We start from the raw sequence: 18,802 nt of genomic DNA, 5'->3' as shown, positions 1-18,802 counted from the left end.
AGCAGACGGAATTTACTCCTGATAATCTGCGGGGATGCATTTTACGAGGTCTAATAATGATAGGATAGACAGAATGTACGGTAGTTTCCTAGGGAGTATGGAGGAGCAAGGGGAATTTGGTTGAAAAGTCGATGGATCCCGAAATGTGGCTAGATAGGGCAGTGCACAATGCACACTGAACGACTTCCTTCATTACGCGGCGTATAGAGTAAAGGAGCAAGGAGGTATTGTCCAAATGTATATAACATTGCTTTGGCCACAGATGAAATACCGTGTGCAGTTCTGGTTGCCACACGATTGGAAGGGCACTAATGCACTGGCGAGGGTGCAGAGGAAATTTAGAATGATGCCGCCTGGATCACTGCCCTGGATCACTGTCCGAGTGGAGTTTGCACATTCTCCCCGTGTCTGTGTAGGTTTTACCCCTTCAACCAAAAGATGTGCAGGGCAGGTGAGTTGGCCACGCCAAATTGCCCATTAATTGGAGGAAAAAAAATAGGGTACTCTAAATGTATCTAAAAATAATAGTGATATTTAGGGGCAGCACGGTGGCACAGTGGTTATCACTGCTGCCTCACGGCGCCGAGGTCCCAGGATCTGGGTCACTGTCCGTATGGAGTTTGCACATTCTCCCCGTGTTGCGTGTGTTTCGCCCCCACAACCCACAGATGTGCAGGGTAGGTGGATTAACCACGCTAAATTGCCAATTAATTTAAACAAATGAATTGAGTACGCTACATATATATTTTTTAATGATATGTCATGGTCGACATAGACGTGTTGGACGGAAGGGTCAGTTTGCCTGCTCTATGACTGTATCGTCACCGACTCCCCAATTACTTCATCGAAACAAATAAGTGGTGTGTTATATTTCCTGTAAATGTTGCCCTAACCTTTCTTGCACTGTCCAGAAAAATCCCAGATTCTCCAGTCTCTATATATAACGCATTTCCCTCATCACTGCGACCATTCGATTGATGTACTCCAAGGCTATTTCCAAGGCCTGGCATTCCTTAACAGTCTGGTGCACAGCATTGGAGACAAGTTAGAACTATTGGTGCACAAATATTCAGCAGAACTCCCTTTGTTAGTCCATGTACTTATTACAAGAACACATATCAGTTATCTGTCTCTTTCGAGGATGTCTTGCCAACGCGCTTTAAGGTCCAACTCCTTCTGCGCCTCATTTTTCTACTCCATTTACTTTACATTCAAAACACTGTAAACTTGCCAATTCCCTGTCCAGTTCAACAGATGAGGATACCTTATTGAATGTTGTGAAGGAAACGATAGGTAGGTTTTTGAACAGTAGAGGAACTCAGGGTTATGATGAGCGGACGGCTAAGTGGAACTAAGTCCACAAAAAGATTAGCCGTTATCTTATTGAATTGCGGAGCAGGCTCGAGCGGCCATATGGCCCATTCCTGCCTCTAGAACATAGAACATAGAAAAATACAGCACAGAACAGGCCCTTCGGCCCACGATGTTGTGTCGAAACGTTGTCCTAGATTAAGCATAGATTATCACCGAATCCACAGTGCAGAAGGAGGCCATCCAGCCCACCGAGTACGCACCGGCCCCCGGAAAGAGCACCCTACCCAAGGTCAACACCTCCACCCAATACTAAGGGCAATTTTGGACACGAAGGGCAATGTATCATGGCCAATCCACCTAACCGGCACATCTGTGGACTGTGGGAGAAAATCGGAGCACCCGGAGGAAACCCCCGCACACACAGAACTGTGGGTGTACGTACACCACATAGACTGCACTAGTTCAATAAGTTAGCTCTCCACCACCTTCTCAAGGGGTAATTCGGGATGGGTAATGAATGCTAGTTCAAGACGTCAGCTCACCACCATCTTGTCAAGGGGTAATAAGGGCTGGTAAGGAGCCGAGCCAGCGACACCCACATCGCATGAATGAATGAAAAAAACTCTTGTTCTCCTCATCCTTCCAACAGAAACGACTCAATTCATGTTCTCCTGCATTAAAATTAATCAGTTGTGTTTCCTTCGCATTATACATCTCTGTGTCGTCTGTAAGAGCATCCCTCCTCGCTCCTCATTACACTCTCCTGCTTCCTCGCATCTGTGATTGTATTCATTTTAATTGTGCCGTTTTTTCAGATTATAATCCACTCCCGACAAGTCAGTAGTGAGTTTGCAATCAGTCGTCACTGTTCCTTTGTTTCTAATTGCAGATTTACATAAACCACATCTCTCAGTTGATTTGGATGGTGTTAGTGAGGGTGGAGATATCACTTTCAATTGTACAAGCCCCCTGGAGCGTCCTGGCATTGCATTTTACTTATACAGGCAAGAAGAACCTCCTTTAGTCAGTGTCAAACCCCCTGATGAAGACAGACATGCTGTCACCTTCGCCATCAAGAATATCGACCACTCGAAAATAGGAAACTATACCTGTCAGTATGAAGCAAACATCAATGGAAGAAACCTATCCTCGCCTCACAGTGACGCTGTCAGGATCACTGTTAGAGGTAAGTGAGATTGGCTATCAATATATCCATTCAATTTTACTGAAGGTTTTCCCCACATTAATTTCAATCAGCGATCCTGGTGACACTAACTACTGTAATTAACAATTCAAACGTATGTGGGCATGGGACAGATTTTTCCCCTCCGCAGGTTTCCAGTATTGATCCAATGGATTGTGAGCATCACAGGTGTAACACACATAGAGGTGGGAATAATGGAACATCTGTCTGATAGTTGGCACACGGTGGTATCTCATGAAAATTCTCATGACTTACAGCCAAAATGAGCAATCGGTCTGGTGTAAATGAAAGGTAAGACTTCTTAAAATCAATGGATTGATTTGAACCCCATTGCTGATTAGCAGTTTTCACTGTGGACCACTTTTTAAAAACTCGGAAAAACGGACTGATACAATCAAATTATCCAAACAATGTTAAACCAAAATAAAAACATTATAAAATATACCACAAGGTCGGAAAATGCTGTATCATGTTACATGCAGAAGTGAAACGGCCAAATGGCGTTTTAACTGGAAGTTTTCAAAATAATGATGAGCTTTGATTGGTTACAGAAGCAATAGATCTGTGCAGTGGCGAGGGAATGTCTAAACAGGAGATGTTGGTTGAACATCATTGACGAAACGAACAGAGCTGAGATTATTATAGTGTCTTCTCTGTAGGCATTTTTTATGACGTGGCGAATGCAGATTGAAATCTTGGTAGAAGCATATTCAGTAACTTTCAAATGGTAACTGGAATATATACTGAATTAAAAGTTAATGGAGGATGAAGAACGAAAAGGTTTGGTGGGAGATAGAGACTAATTGAATATGAGATTAAATGTGACAGCACAGATGTTATGGATCGAAGGATCTCCTCCTCGTTTGGATACTTGTGTGTTCCTACATCTAGTTTTCAACTTCTGTTTATTTTCTCTCCCTCTGGCCTGGAGAAACCGTTTGTGCCTGCAGTATTCCCGTCTCAATTAGTGTCCCAACAGCAGTACCACATTGTTGACCTTGGGTAGAAGATGCTCATTCACAATGTTCTGTTCTTTCTCCCATTGTCTCATTCAGAAAGTAAGTCTATTGCTCCCCTAGCGGCTGGTGTTGGTTCTGCTGCGGGTCTAATTCTCATCCTGGCTCTCCTGGGCGCCTGCCTCTGGCGGAAAGGTAGGTCATACTCGGTATAACAACAGGTCATCGTACATGCACCGACCAAGGTGAATGTCGCCTCTTCGTGAACACTATGACCCAATTCGGTAAACAATCCAGCCAATTAGGCACCACGGTAGCACAAGTGGATAGCACTGTGGCTTTGCAGTGCCAGGGTCCCAGGTTCGATTCCCCCGCTGGGTCACAGTCTGTGCAGAGTCTGCACGTTCTCCCCGTGTCTGCGAGGTTTCCTCCGGTTGCTCTGGTTTCCTCCTACAGGTCAAAGACGTGCAGATTAGATGGATTGGCCATGATAATTTGCCCTTAGTGACCCAAAAAGGTTCCAAGGGGTTATTGGGTTACGGGGATAGGGTAGAAGTGAGGGCTTAAGTGGATCTGTGCAAACTCGATGGGCCGAATGGCCTCCTTCTGCACTGTATGTTCTATGTTCTATATAATTGTCTCTGACACGTAGTGCATGTCGAACATCACATAAAGGATGAGATAGCCAATGACGAATCTTGAAGAATCATAGGCAGAAAATAACCTTGGGCAGATGAGTAAATATCAACTGTTACTCGAAAATTCAGTGGCACTGTGTTCACAAGAGCTAAACGAGTGGCTGGGCTTGTGACTCACAACCATACAGCTGATTTTGCACAGGTATTACTTTGCTATCACTTGCGACAGAACGTGCAGTATCGCTTTGGAGGATTACAAAAAAAGCAAATGACTACCCCAGCACTGTCAGATTACGAACAATGGAGCCTGGGTTCAGAGAGGTGATTTTAAACACGGTGTTCAAAGAAGACATGATATGGAATCTGCAACATGACAGAAAAGACAAAGGAAGACAGCAACAAGTTGGTAAAATATAATCTTGTACATATATATGCAAATTGTTCAATCAGTGTTCAGACTAAGGAATGACTGCCATGGACTATACTGGTGACGAATGGTTTGGCATCATTCACCCAATATCTGGATGTTGCAATGGGCTCAGGGCACCGCAGCGACAATCTGGGGGATGTGTGAAATTGACTTCCTTGTCTAAGGTACAGCTTCTCCACACGATTCTTCAATCCACTGATTCCAACCCCACTGCCATCGGCCATTGTGTAACTCACATCAATTGAAATGGACATTGAGTTTGATATCACCACACGCCCCACGTTTAGACCCATCCACTACATTAGACGCACCAACTGCTCAATGGACACTTGCCCATAGAAACCCCCACCACACTGGAATTTTCCAGGTCATTCCACTGAGTCACACATTGGTTTCAGTTCGCACAGTGGACGCTCATGCCAACACCTCTGTCGGGAAGAAATTCCCTCACTTTGCAAACTTCCCCACATATCAAGACTATATTCTTTTGCAAGTGTTTAATTAAAGGTCTTCTCCTTGAATGTTTTCTATTGCTCATAGATCTTACTGCTCAAAGTCTCTTAAACAATCTACCATCCCAACAAATATACCAGAGTTTTCTTCGCTGAATGCTAGCCGGGATGTTATCATTTTTTTAAACCCGACATCTCTCAATTCCATTAATTCTTTATTCATTCCTCATACCGCTGACCTAAATGGACTTCCAAACAGGAACTATTGTTCTCATCCCCACTTCCAATCGCACCCTCGACATAGCTTTGAATCCAATGACTTGCTCGCCCTTGTCTGCATAACCACCTCTGCCAAGTTCTGAATTCAGTCCGTCAACACCTTCATTTTCATTACCCTCACCCAAACTCCAAACGAAACTGTTTAGTCGTGTAAATTCAGCTTACACCGTCGTAATAATCACACACAGTGCCATCCACTAACACGACAGTGGGAATCACTCTGGATGGGACGTGAACTAATTCTTCAGGGCACTTTTTATAGCATCCCTACTGTTATGGGCTAGGCGTTTTCAGAACACCAAAATGTATCATAGAGTTCAAACAACCTCCCCCTTTAATGTATTTTTGGCTTTTCCGAGCACACGACTTGTTCCCTAGAAGTAGGATTACAATTATGGACACGTGGGGTTTTAAACACAAAACAATGTTTATTCCATGAACTCAACTTAACATCTTAAATAAATATTGGATCTCTTAACACCCCTTACTTCAAAGATATCTCCGAAAATATTGCAACAGTAAACAATTCCTCTAAATGTTCCTTCAAACTTCCAAGAGACTTAACACCTTTAAACAGAATCACATCAGGTTAAAGGCTTTACTCTTATGAGTTTAAATCACCCAAATGATCCAGAGATAGTATTTCATGGCAGAGATCCAGCTCACTGCAAACACAGACACTCCCAATCTCTTTTCAAACTGCAAAACTAAACTGCAAAATGGCTGAACTGCTCAGCTCCACCCACTCTCTGACATCGCTGTTTTATTAAAGGTACATTGCTTAAACATCCATGTCTTAAAGGTACTTTCACATGACACTGCAGTGCGGAAAGAGACCATTGGGCCCATCAAATCTACTTCGGCCCGTAGGAAGAGCACGCTACTTAAGCCCATGCCTCCACCCCATCTCTGTAACCCATTCATCCTATCTAACCTTTTGGATAGTAAGGGGCAATTTAGCATGGCAAACCCACCTGACCTGCACAGCTTTGGACGGTAGGAGGAAAAGCGGAATATCCGGAACAGCCCACGCAAAACGAGGATAAAATGGAAACCCCATGCAGGCAGTCCTCGAAGCCGGAATTGAACCTGGGTCCCTGGCGCTGGGTGGCAGCAGTGCTAACCACTGTGCTACAATGCCGCTAAGATTCAGAATCAGCAGTCAAACAACCTGAAATTCTCCATTCATGTTTAGATTGGCACTGGCGTCTCAAAGAGCCTCACTGCTCTTTGAAATTCCATGAAACTTCCATTCCTGCAGACGCAGAATTGGTTCGCGGTTTCTAACCCGTGTGTTTCCTTCACAGAGAAAAGAAAAGAGAACAGTCAAACCAGGTGAGACCATTCCCGCTAATACTCAGTGACATGGGTCAGCCTAATGCTCAGAACGATTCGATGATTAGAAGAATGTGTGCTGTCTGGGTGCAGTGTGAATTGTGTCTTTAAGATACGAGATTTAGCAACTTACATGTAAATAAGCATCTATCAGACACACGCACACTGGAAAACACAAATACACATGCAGAAACACAAAGAGACACGATTCACAAATCATAGATGCACCCACACACGTGCAAACATTCGAAATGAAACCTTCGCACTAATTCACTGTCAACCATCCATGGCGAAGGGCGGACATGTGACACAGTCACTCAGACACACAAAAGCACAAGCACGCCTACATTCACACATGCACACACTCGCGCACACCCTAACACATTCCCATGCACAGTCACATTCACCCACACGTACCGACATGACACACACGCTTTCAGCATCTCAAATTCGCTCACACACATTTACACACGCACTCACAAATCAGATACTCACACTCATACATGCAGGATGTAAATACAATCCACACTCCTACATACACACTCACACCAATCTCGCAAGTGCACTATCACACACATAAATTCTCTCACGCACACACTCACAATTGCAGACTCAGACACGATCCACACACTCACATTCACACACTCAGACCATCAAACGCACCACATACTCACTCACACAGGCATCCATTGACACGCAGACTCATGCGCATGATAGGAGGGATGTGAATGAACTGAAAATGGTGTGGAGGAAATTGACCATGATGAAAGCAAATTACTGCGGATTCTGGGACCGGAGACATAAATAGAAAATTTAGTGACACTCTCAGCAGGTCTGACAGCCTCTGTTGAGAGAGAAGCAAGTTGATGTTTTGAGTCTGGATGACTCTTTGTCAAAGCTGTGGGGAACTGGGGATAGGGTCAGATTTATACTCGTATTAGTGGAGGGGCGGTGGTATTTGAGCTGGACAGAGCCCCAGCTTTATGTGGAGATTGAGAGAGATGTCATGGGAAGTAATATCAAAGAATGTAAAAGGGTTGACCAAGGTTAATAATGATGCTGACAGTGACACACTGAGAGATTAGAATACATTAATGGTAGAACACAGGTATGTGGCGTGTGAAAGCGCAATTAGGAACACGTTGCATAGGCCCAAGTTGGATAGGCAATGGGGGGGGGGGGGAACAATGGTGAGGAAAAAACATATCGATGGAAAAATCGAAAATACGTTATATAATTTGTTTTTAAGTAGTTGAAGGTGCAGGAGAGAGGTCGTAGTCTTAAGATGTTAAACTGAGTGCTAAGTCCGGGAGGCTGTAACGTTCCTGATCAGAAGATATGTTGTTCCGCCTGTTGGCGCGGGGCTTCACTGGAACATAGCAGCAGGCCAAGGACGGACATGTGGACGTGAGCGCAGGACGGTGAGTTCAAATGGCAGCGATAGGAAGGTCTGGGTCCTGCTTGTTGGCGGACCCATGGTGTTCTGCAAAGCGGTCACCCAGTCTGCGTTCAGTATATCCAATGTAGGGTAGGTTGCATTGGGGGCAGCAAAAACAATTGGCCAGTTACACGTGAGCGCTGCATCACTTGAAAAGAGCGTTTAGCCATTTGTGTGCATGCAGAGGTGCAGTGGGAAGAGAGTGAGATATTTAGGGGTTGGGGGAGTAGACTCCGGTCTCTCGGATGGAACGGGCCCTCCGAAATGCTGACATGGGGAGTAACGGAAGATGTGTCTGGCGGTGGCATAATGCTGGAGTTAGCAGAACTGGCTGATGATGATCCTTTGAATGTGGAGGGTGGCGGACTGGAGGGGGGAGTGAGGACAAAGGAAACTTGTCATTTTTCTGGGAGGGAGGGGATTTACCAGGCTGTTGCTTGGGCTGGGGAGTTTTAGTTATGAAGAGCGAGAGACGTGGGTCGTGTTCCATGGAACTGATTGGACTGAGGGAGGAATAAATGTAAATACGTTGATATAAATCAAAATAAACGTGAATGAAGTTGCAAGAAAGAGCTCACAGTCAGAAGATGTTAAGTCCAGAAGGCTGCAACGTGCCTAATCATAAGATGGTGTTGTTCCTCCAGTTTGCGCTGGGCTTCAGTGGACATTGCAGCAGGCTAAGGAAGGGCATGTGAATGTATAGAATTATGAGGGGTGCATATAGTGTAGACAGGAAGAAACGTTCCCCCTTGGTTAAGGCATCAATTGCGATGGGGTATAGTTTAAAGTAAGGGGCATGTGGTTTATAGGGGATGAGAGGGGAAAAACGTTTTTACCCAGGGGGTGGTCGGAGTTTTGAACTCATTGCCTGAATTTGTGTTGGTGGCAAAGACAAATGGAACAGAAAATGAATATTTAGATGAACACTTGCGATTCAAGGAGACAAGGTTATGGGCCAAGTGGTGGAAAATCTGATTCGAAAAGATAGGTTTGGCCACCGCAGATGAGAGAGGCTGAAAGGCCTTTCTGTACTGTATAACTTCATGCTTCTATGGCTATGCACACTCATACACCACTCACACACTCACAAATCACTGTCACGCACATACACACACGCACATGCGCAGTCACACACCAGTCCCACATCCGCACAGGACCCAAACGCACAGACCACTGACATAGCGACACGCACACACCACTCAAACACACACTCTATTTCTCACATACACGCATACCTATACACACATAAACAGACCGTCAACATAATCGCAGGCAGAGCTTCAAAAACGCACAAAACTTTCACATAAACACCCGTACTTAAATACTGACACAGGGACACACCCACGGAAACACGCACATGCAGACACAGTAGCACTCAGACTCACCACAAGACACACAAACCCGCCAGTGCGCGTGCGCGTGCACAAACACACACACACACACACAATTAAATAGAACCTCAGGCTCTCACTCACACTGAAACTCTTATATGCACACAACATGCACACCCTCAAGCACCGACACACTTGCACATTCAAAAATGTTTTCGCGCACACATGTCCAAACACAACCCTTAACAGATGTATTTAAATTTCAGTTATGGGCTGAAGCCGTGACACAGAAACATTTCTTGGCCATTCCAATTGTAAAGTATTTACACAATACACCGGAATAATCCCTGCAGCCCATTCAGTAACAAAGAATCTATCACCTGGGGTGATACCAGATGAAGAGGACTGAATGTTTTTTTTCTGTTACTTGAAGGGACACAGTGTCTCCTGCCGACCAAAGCGATGAACCTGTTACATGTGAGTTCAGATTTCCATTCTTACAGCCAGAATTGTCCTTTGTGTTCGGATATCTGTTATCACCTCATGAATATGTAAGTGCAGAGATTCCCGGCACAATTGTAGCACCGTTTTCAGGTATAAGCTAATGGATCAGCCGCACTGTTCTAATTGACATTGGCCATCTTTCTCTAAGTCCCAGTTAGTATAGGTGATCAAGAAAAAGCATTGAATGTGCTAGTGATCAATTCAGCTGGGTCTCTGATTCACATCAATATACAATAGTATATTGTGGTGTAATTGGATCATGCATGTGAAGGGTCCTTGGAGAGCAGTGTATCATTAAATGTAGCAACAAAAGTTAACATTTCTGAAAATAAACTCGAAAGTGGTTTTATTCTGAAAGGGTGGAACTGAAAAACATAGAAAGTGAAGCTAAATAAACAACCAGCCTTGGGCAGGAATGGAGTGTTGACTTCAATGTTGGTCAACAGATGGCAAAATGGTCAAACTAAATATATCTGAACAATTGAGTGAATCTAAAATCTGTGCATGGATGGTCATGGCAGGTTCGCGTTGCTGCATAATTCTATTAGTGGTAATGGAAGGCTGAAGGGTTAATGACCACAGTTCTTCAACTTTTTGAGAGTATTTTCATGGAGAAATCACAGAAGGATGTGGCTGATTGTGGATCAGAGCAAACCCAGAGAACATTAAAATTAATGTCACAAATAAACTAAGTGTGAATTAAAAATGAGATTATTTAAAAGAAAAAAACAACGAATTTCATTTATATATTATTTGGAAAGGTAATTGGTCACAAATCGCTGTATTTAACATTTTAAAAAAAAATAGTCACACAACAGGTCACATGCAACTCATTAATGAATGGTCAAATATTCTGAGAGTTGAATCGTCAATGTGTTGTTTTCAAATTGTTTTGTTTCGTTTAGATGCTGTTCTTAACCTACAATCTGAACCGGAGAGTAATAAGGTAAGTTCTACTTGGCTCTGAGAGTGTATGTGAGGGGGGATGCATGTGACTTGTGTGTGTGGGAGAGTATGTGCGCGCGAGATTGTGCACCTGGTGGGGGTGGATGTTCGGGTATATGTGTGCCTTAGTGTGTGCGTGAGGGATAGTGTAGTATGTCTGAGTGGGTATGTTTGAGTTGTGTGTGTGTGGAGGAGGGAGCCTGTATGTGCGTTCGAGTGTATGAGTGGGGGTGTCTGAGTTTGCATCTGGACGTGTCAGGGAGAGTATGTTTGGTTTGTGTGCTAGGGAGAGTATGTTTTTTGAGTGTGTAAGGGAGTGTCTGTGTCTGCAGGTGCGTGTTAGGGGCAGTGTGTGTGCTTGCATGTGTGTTTGCGAGGGAGGGTTTGTGAGTGCATGAGTGTGTGTGCTTGAGTCTGTATGCGAGTGATATTGTGCGTGCTTGAGTGTGTGACAGGGTAAATATGTGTATGTTTCAGTGTGTCTACGTGGGTGTGTCTGAGTGTTCGTGAGGATTACTGTGTGTTTGACTGGTGGTGTCTGTTTGTCTGTGTGTAATAGAGAGTGTGTGTAGTTTACCTGTGTGCCCAAGGGAAAGTGCATGTGGTTCAGTGTGTATTTGTGGGAGAATGTTTGTGTGCGAGAGGGTAAGAGTGAGTGTGTGTGTGTGCTTGAATGTGTATTTGTGGGAGTGTGTGTCCATTGAAGAGTGTGTGTGAGATATGGTGTGCACATGCTTGAGTGTGTATTTAGGGAGCAAGGCCAACAGCGTTCGTTGAATTCCAGTTCAGACTGACGCCATTCATGAAGGCACCACATTCTCAACCTCGCCCTCCGCTGAGGCGTGGTGAAGTTCAGGTTACATCACCACCAGCCAGCCACCTCAAAGGGGACAGCAGCCTGAAGTGAACTGGCACAGTGGCGACATTACTGTTTTTCAACTTCATAAGGAGTTGAATGTGCGTGTCTTTGTGTGCACCTGCGGGAGAATGTGTTTGTGTTTTCGTATGTAACTTAGTATGTATCTGTTTCTGTGTCTGTAAAAGACAATATGTGAGTGTTTGCAAAGTGTATTCTTTGATGCTCTTTTTATTTCGTTCATTCTTTATCAAATAACGTGCTGCCTTGCATCACTGAACCTTTTCTTGCGTTTGCACACAACAATTCTCTTTCCCCTCAATAGATGTTCATTACAATACATGGTGTGTCCATCATATTTTGATTTGTCTTCAACATGCCACCGAACTTTATGGAGCTAAGAGAATCGAACGGATATGAATTTGTCTAAATATGTTAGACAGCTGATCCTCAGTAAATAGAGAATTATCGAGCAGTGATGTGTTCAGCTACCCTTTACAGGGCATGGAGTGGATTGAACGTGTATTTCTAATTATTGCAGCTGTGTGTAGAGAACAGAAAACATTATCATCTGGACATGCATGTTTCTATTGTTTTCATTGAGCAGGTGTGAACATCTAATGTCCTGCACCAACAATCATTGAGCCCACCTTGAATGTCAAGTTCTCCCGACCATTAACCTTGAAGCAGAATTCTAATTGTACTGTGCATTGGCAATAATAATACTCTTTATTTTTACAAGTAGGCTTACATCAACACTGCAATGAAGTTACTGTGACAAGCCCCTAGTCGGCACATTCCGGCGCCCCTTCGGGTAAACAGGGAGAAATCAGAATGTCGAATTCTCCTAACAAGCACGTCTTTCGGGACGTGTGGGAGGAAACCGGATCACCCGGAGGAAACCTCGCAGCCACGGGCAGAACGTGCAGACTCCGCACAGGTCCGCACAGACAGTGACACAAATCGGGAATCGAAACTGGGGCCCAGGCGTTGTGAAGCAAGATGCTAACCACTGTGATACCATGCCGCTCAAGATCACACCTGCCCAGTTTCTTGTACCTAACTTCAGGATGGACATAATTGTATGGGAGGCAGTTCAGGGAACGTTCACGAACACAACTCTGGGGTAAAGGGGATAAGGCTGATGAGGACCGGTTAACCAAATCAGGCCTGTACCCAGTGTGTTTACAGAATTGCGAGGTGTCTTTAACATACAATGTCTGGGCTAACACGGTGGCGCAGTAGGTTAGCCCTTTTGTCTCACGGCGCTGAGGTCCCAGGTTCGATTCCGGCTCCAGGTCGCTGGCCAGATGCAGTTTGCACATTCACCCCGTATTTGGATGGGTTTCGCCCCCATAACCTAAAGATGTGCAGGGTAGGTGGATTGGCCACGCTAAGTTGCCCCTTAATTGGAAACAAATAATTGGGTACTCTAAATTTATATTTAAAAAAGCATCGAACTGTCTGCGTGCAGGGGTGCGCTGTGTATGGATGAGGTGCAGCGTGATAGGGTGGCTGCAAGACTGTGCTTCAACTAGTGTGGTATCTAAATTCTGGGGGTCGGAGGTTGGATGCACAGGTTCATAATAAGGAGTCCACCACTGTATCCGGAGATAAGGAGGAATGCTGTCTCTCACAGGGTCATTAGAAACTGGAATGTTCTCCCCCAGAGAGCAGTAGACATTTGGATATTGAATATATTCGCGGCTGAGTTACATATATTTCTGAAAGACAAGAGAGTCGAGGGGTGGTGGGGCGGGGGCGGGGGCAGTCAGGAAGTGGAGGTAAGGGGGCAATCAGATCACCCCGGTCCTATCGAATGGAGGAGCAGGCTGGAGGAACCGAATGGCCTATTCCTGATCCTATTCCATTCGTTGTCATAAGACCACAAGACATAGGAGCAGAATTAGGCCACTCGGCCCATCGAGTCTGCTCCGCCATTCAATCATGGCTGATATTTTTCTAATTCCCATTCTCCTGCCTTCTCTCCATAACCCCTGATCCCCTTATTGATCAAGAACCTATCTATCTCTGTCTTAGAGACACTCAGTGATTTGGCCTCCACAGCCTTCTGCGGCAAAGAGTTCCGCAGATTCACCACCCTCTGGCTGAGGAAATTCCTCCTCATCTCTATTTTAAAGGATCGTCCCTTTAATCTGAGAAGGGGTGCTCAGGTTCTAGTTTTTCCTACAAGTGGAAATATCCTCACCACGTCCACTCTATCCTCGCCTCGCAGTATCTGGTACGTTTCAATAAAATCCCCTCTCATCCTTCTAAACTTCAACGCGTACAGACCCAGAGACCTCAAACGTTCCTCAAACGTCAAGTTCTTCATTCCAGGGATCATTCTTGTGAACCTCCTCTGGACCCTTTCCAAGGCCCAGCACATCCTTCCCTAGATATGGGGCCCCACACTGCTCACAATACTCCAACTGGGGTCTGACCAGAGCCTTATACAGCTTCAGAAGTACAGCCCTGGTCTTATATTCTACTCCTCTTGACATGAATGCTAACATTGCATTTGCCTTCTTAACTGCCGACTGAACCTGCACGTTAACCTTACGAGAATCTTGAAAAAGGACTCCCAAGTCCCTTTGTGCTTCTGCTTTCCTAAGCATCTTCCCATTTAGAAAATAGTCTATCCCTAGATTACTCCTTCCAATGCGCATAACCTCACACCTTTCCACATGGTATTTCATTTGCCACTTCATTGCCCACTGTCCTTGCTGGTCCAAGTCCTTCAGCAGCCCCATTGCTTCCTCAATACTACCTGTCCCTCTACAGATCTTTGTATCATCTGCAAACTGAGCAACACTGATCACTATCTTCTCCCAGATCATTAATGTAAATTGTAAAAGGTAGTGGTCCCAGTACAGACCCCTGAGGCACACCACTAGTCACCGGCTGCCATTCTGAAAAAGGCCCCTTTATCCACACTCTCTGCCTTCTGCCAGTCAGCCAATTCTCTATCTACGCCAGCATATTACCCTTAACACCATGGGCTTTTAACTTATTTAACAGTCTCATGTGCGGCACCTTGTCAAAGGCCTTCTGGAAATCTAAATAAGTGACGTCCCTGATTCTCCTTTGTCTAACTTGCTTGTTACCTCCTCAAAGAACGCTAACAGATTTGTCGGACACGAACTCCCTTTGACAAAGCCGTGTTGCCTCAGTCCTATTTTACCATGCACTTCTAAGTACTCTGTGGTTTCAGCTTTAATAACAGACTCCAAAATCTTACCAATGACCGAAGTCAGGCTAACCGGCCTATAATTTCCCATCTTCTACCTCGCTCCCTCCTTAAACAGTGGTGTTATATTAGCCACCTTCCAGTCCTCTGGGACCCTTTCTGCCTCCAGTGATTCCTGAAAGATCATCACCAATGCCTCCACAATCTCCTCAGCTATCTCTTTGAGAACCGTGGGGTGTAGTCCATCCAGCCCAGGTGACTTATCCAACTTTAGACCTTTCACATTCCCCAGAACCTTCTCCTTAGTAATGGTCACTGCACTCACCTCTGCCCCCTGGACTCCTGGAGCTCTGGCATCCCACTGGTGTCTTCCACCGTCATGACCTTGTGACGATTGATTCTCGAGCCCCGTTTCCCTCTATCAGGATGTGTCCCTTTGAGGCCTGGACGGCGGGATGTGGCTTCTTACCACCACTTATCACGTCGAGTAATGTTCTTTCTCTGTCGAGTCAGCACGGCAGCACAAGTGATTAGCACTGTGGCTTCACAGCGCCAGAGTCCCAGGTTCGATCCCCTGCTGTTCTGTTATGCACCCTCTCTGGCCTGCGAAATCCTACCAACTGTCCTGGCTTGATGCAATTCACACCTCTTTAACCTGGGGTTACCCCATCTCTGGATCTGTAAAGATTTAACCACCTGCTAATGGTCGCATTCCAAGCATTGTTTGGCATCTTTGAATTTGTCTATATATGTGTTTCTGGAACATGCCTCTTCATTCACCTGAGGAAGGAGCAGCGCTCCGAAAGCTAGTGACATCGAAACAAACCTGTTGGACTTTAACCTGGTGTTGTAAGACTTCGTACTGTGCCTTTACCGTACTTTCAGATTCACTTCCCTTTGGACGAAAAACGACTTGCCTCAAATACGCACTAAATCTCCTGTTTCTAAACTTACATCTCCTGCTCCAGGCTCTTGAACCCTCTACTAGGGGTAATTATTCTTCTTACCTACTCCATCTCTGCCCTTATAGCGATACACGTGTGGCGCACCCCCCTCGCCATCCGCCCAGCATTCTCTACTCTAAGGAGCACAGCCCAAGCCTAAACACTCTCTCTACAAAGTTCAAACGTTTCGGCCGAGGAAAGATCCTCCTGTTTTGGTCTTCACAGCCTTCCGATCGTGTGACGACCGGAACTGCACGCAGTACTGCAGCTGTGGCCTAATGAGCATTTTGTCCAGGCCCATCAGGATCTCCCTGCTCGTATATTTTCTGCCTCGGCTAATAAAGACAAGTATCCCATATCTGCTATTACCCACCTCACCTACCCGTTGTTTTGCCTTCAGCAATACATCTACCTGCACACCAAGACTCTTCTGGCCCTTTGTACTTTCTAGAGCTGTACTATACATTTTGCATTCCCATTCCTTGTGAGTCCTCCCAGAGTGCAGCATCTCACACTTTTCCCGGTTAAATTCAAAGATGGAGGGCGAAAGTTCACAGTGTGAAGTCGTTGAAGTCAATGTTGAGTTCAGAGTGTGGTAATTGGCAAGTCGGAAGATGTGTTGCTGTTTCTCCAGTTGTGAATATTTAGCATTGAGCCAATTTCCCCAGTAACAACTGTTCCACCTTGCTGTTGAATGTTTGACACTCTTGTGCCACCTTGGTATCCGAACAGAATTCTGTGGAACTTACCTAAGACTTTCAAACAATTGACAGAACTTCTTTATTTCAGGCCCAGCGTCAGCGAGGCATCGCGCAAGCTCAGGGCGACGAGTCAACACTCTACGCAACGGTGAAACTGTAGAGCTTTGGCAGGGACCCTGGACCCTCCGCAAGAAATCCAGGACTTAGCTACCCAATGACAAGCAACATGTCACCCAATTCAATATTGTCAAAGGAAACTCGTTGTTTACCGGGTTGTATTCAGAGAGAGATCAAACTTCTCGAGACGTTCATCTCCACTCCATTATTGAATCTATTAGGGGCCTGGGGACATTCCGCGTCTCTGTGTTGCTGATATTGAATTCAATCTGTTCTGTCTAACTTCCTCTGCTCCATAAATATTAATGGCAGTAGCTAAGAATATTGAAACATCCAAAATTGTCTCCAATTGTCCTCCTCCATCAAGAGTCCTTTAGGTCAACGAGTTCCCAATTTTAAGTTTCTTAACTTAATTTCCGAACTGCCTATCGTTAGAGTAATGTCTTCTGCTGTATAGATTCTCCAATCAGAGCTAATGGCGTATCTGCCTCTACCTTATGAAATAGATTTAACATTGTAACCACCACAAACTGATCACCTATCAATTTTCTCTCCTCAACTGAATCATAGCTATTCTCATTACTTTACATTCAGAGCAAAGGAGCAGCTGTGCTCTTCCAACTGTAAGAGCAATGTGTCTCTACTGAGGTGCACTGACCAGAACACAACACGTGCATCACAGGTTGGATCGTACTATGCTTCTGCGGACCTGGAGCTGGAGCGGACAGCTCTTTCCAATTTACAACTCTGAGAGCATTGGGACTGTGTCACTGCCTCCGTGTCGTAGCATTCTGCCTTCTACCGGGTCCGAGAATGTGACCTCTCTGCTAATCAGCATATTATTGTCTGCACAATTGACAGAGTCGGCACGGAGCCCATCATGCACTCAGGTAGTAAAAGCGGAGATTGTGGGAAAAGGAAGCTTCTTCTCAAGGACTATTTCTCTCATTGTGTTGTGGGAATTAAAATGGATTTAGGAAGTTACAGGAACATTGATGTCCTCCTTTTGCTGATAGATTTCACTCCAATACAATGCTGAGTCACACCTTAGCTGAATGGCAGAAGGCAAATCTGGAGAGTGTAATCAGATGATACATACGGACTGGGAATTAATCCCTTCCACTGATTGCAATGAGTTTCTGTCCTTTGAGAATTATGGGATTGCTCCCTTCCTCCACAAGATAGTCCTTTCTGTTGAAAGACCAGGCTGTTCTAAGCACATTGAAGTTTAAGAGCCAATGTCCATTACAATCGCACTCATTGTTTATTTTTGGGGACGCCTATGTTTTCCAGTTATAGTTATTTAAGGTGCTTTGATCGATTCATTGTTTCTGAGTAGACATTTGCTCATGTCTATTGCGGCGGAAGCTTTTTTTTACAGTTATACTTACTTGAGGTGATTTGAAGATTTGTAATTTGCTGCAACTATGTTTTGAAACGACACTTATCGTTGAGGTTCTCAATAAATGCCCCAAACTTTCACAATGTCATGGTCTGGTGTGGTTCTGTTTACCAGAACACGGTCAAAGTGTCTCGTTAGGATTAGTCCTGGCACCATTTACGTGGTGTATGCAGAATCAATTCATTGAAGCGGGACATGACATTCGGAGGTCCGGTCAGCTTTGATTTGGACAGGAACACATTATCTAATATATCAATAAACTTGCCTCTTAACTGGAAATAACGTAAAACAGAGATACGGGCGCGACATCATAGTTTGCTCCGCCGAGCGCAGCCCACATCCCTCCAATAAATAAAATCAAACTTACCCACATAATTGAACCTCCTCATTCCTGAAAGCCTCCCTTTACATGTTTAGTGCCAACTCGTTAAAACATTCATCTCCGTCCTAAAGTCCAGCATCTTGAATTAGCTCCGGTGGTGGGAGCGGGGTGCGGGGAGGTGGAGATGGTGGAGGAGGGGGGGAGGGGGGGGAGGGGGGGCTGCATTGCCTCTCTGCCGGCTTCCGAACTAGGTTACAGCTGTGGCCAGAATAAATACTTTTGGGACATACAGGTACAATGTACGTACAGTATCCATGAAAATGTTTGGAAAATTAAAGAATAGAAATCCAAGACTGTTTAGATAGAGATTATTGCTGCAATCATTTAACTGACAAATTATATTTTAACACTTGAAAAGGGCAGCACGGTAGCACAACTGGGTAG

At 44.9% G+C, this 18,802-nt stretch overlaps 1 long non-coding RNA gene across 1 annotated transcript; it reads left to right on the top strand.

Annotated features, from left to right (window-relative positions):
* The first annotated feature begins 3,577 nt into the window (after positions 1–3,577).
* Positions 3,578–16,813, top strand: LOC140399771 (uncharacterized). The gene is made up of 5 exons (XR_011937864.1): positions 3,578–3,669; positions 6,581–6,608; positions 9,811–9,854; positions 10,787–10,827; positions 16,606–16,813. It is a non-coding gene; the product is annotated as an uncharacterized lncRNA (long non-coding RNA).
* Positions 16,814–18,802: the final 1,989 nt, after the last annotated feature.

This window comes from Scyliorhinus torazame, chromosome 23, assembly GCF_047496885.1.
Source record: "Scyliorhinus torazame isolate Kashiwa2021f chromosome 23, sScyTor2.1, whole genome shotgun sequence".
Classification (NCBI taxonomy): Eukaryota; Metazoa; Chordata; class Chondrichthyes; order Carcharhiniformes; family Scyliorhinidae; genus Scyliorhinus; species Scyliorhinus torazame.
Note: the sequence above shows the minus strand (reverse complement) of the source record. Positions and strands in the feature narration are given on the sequence as shown.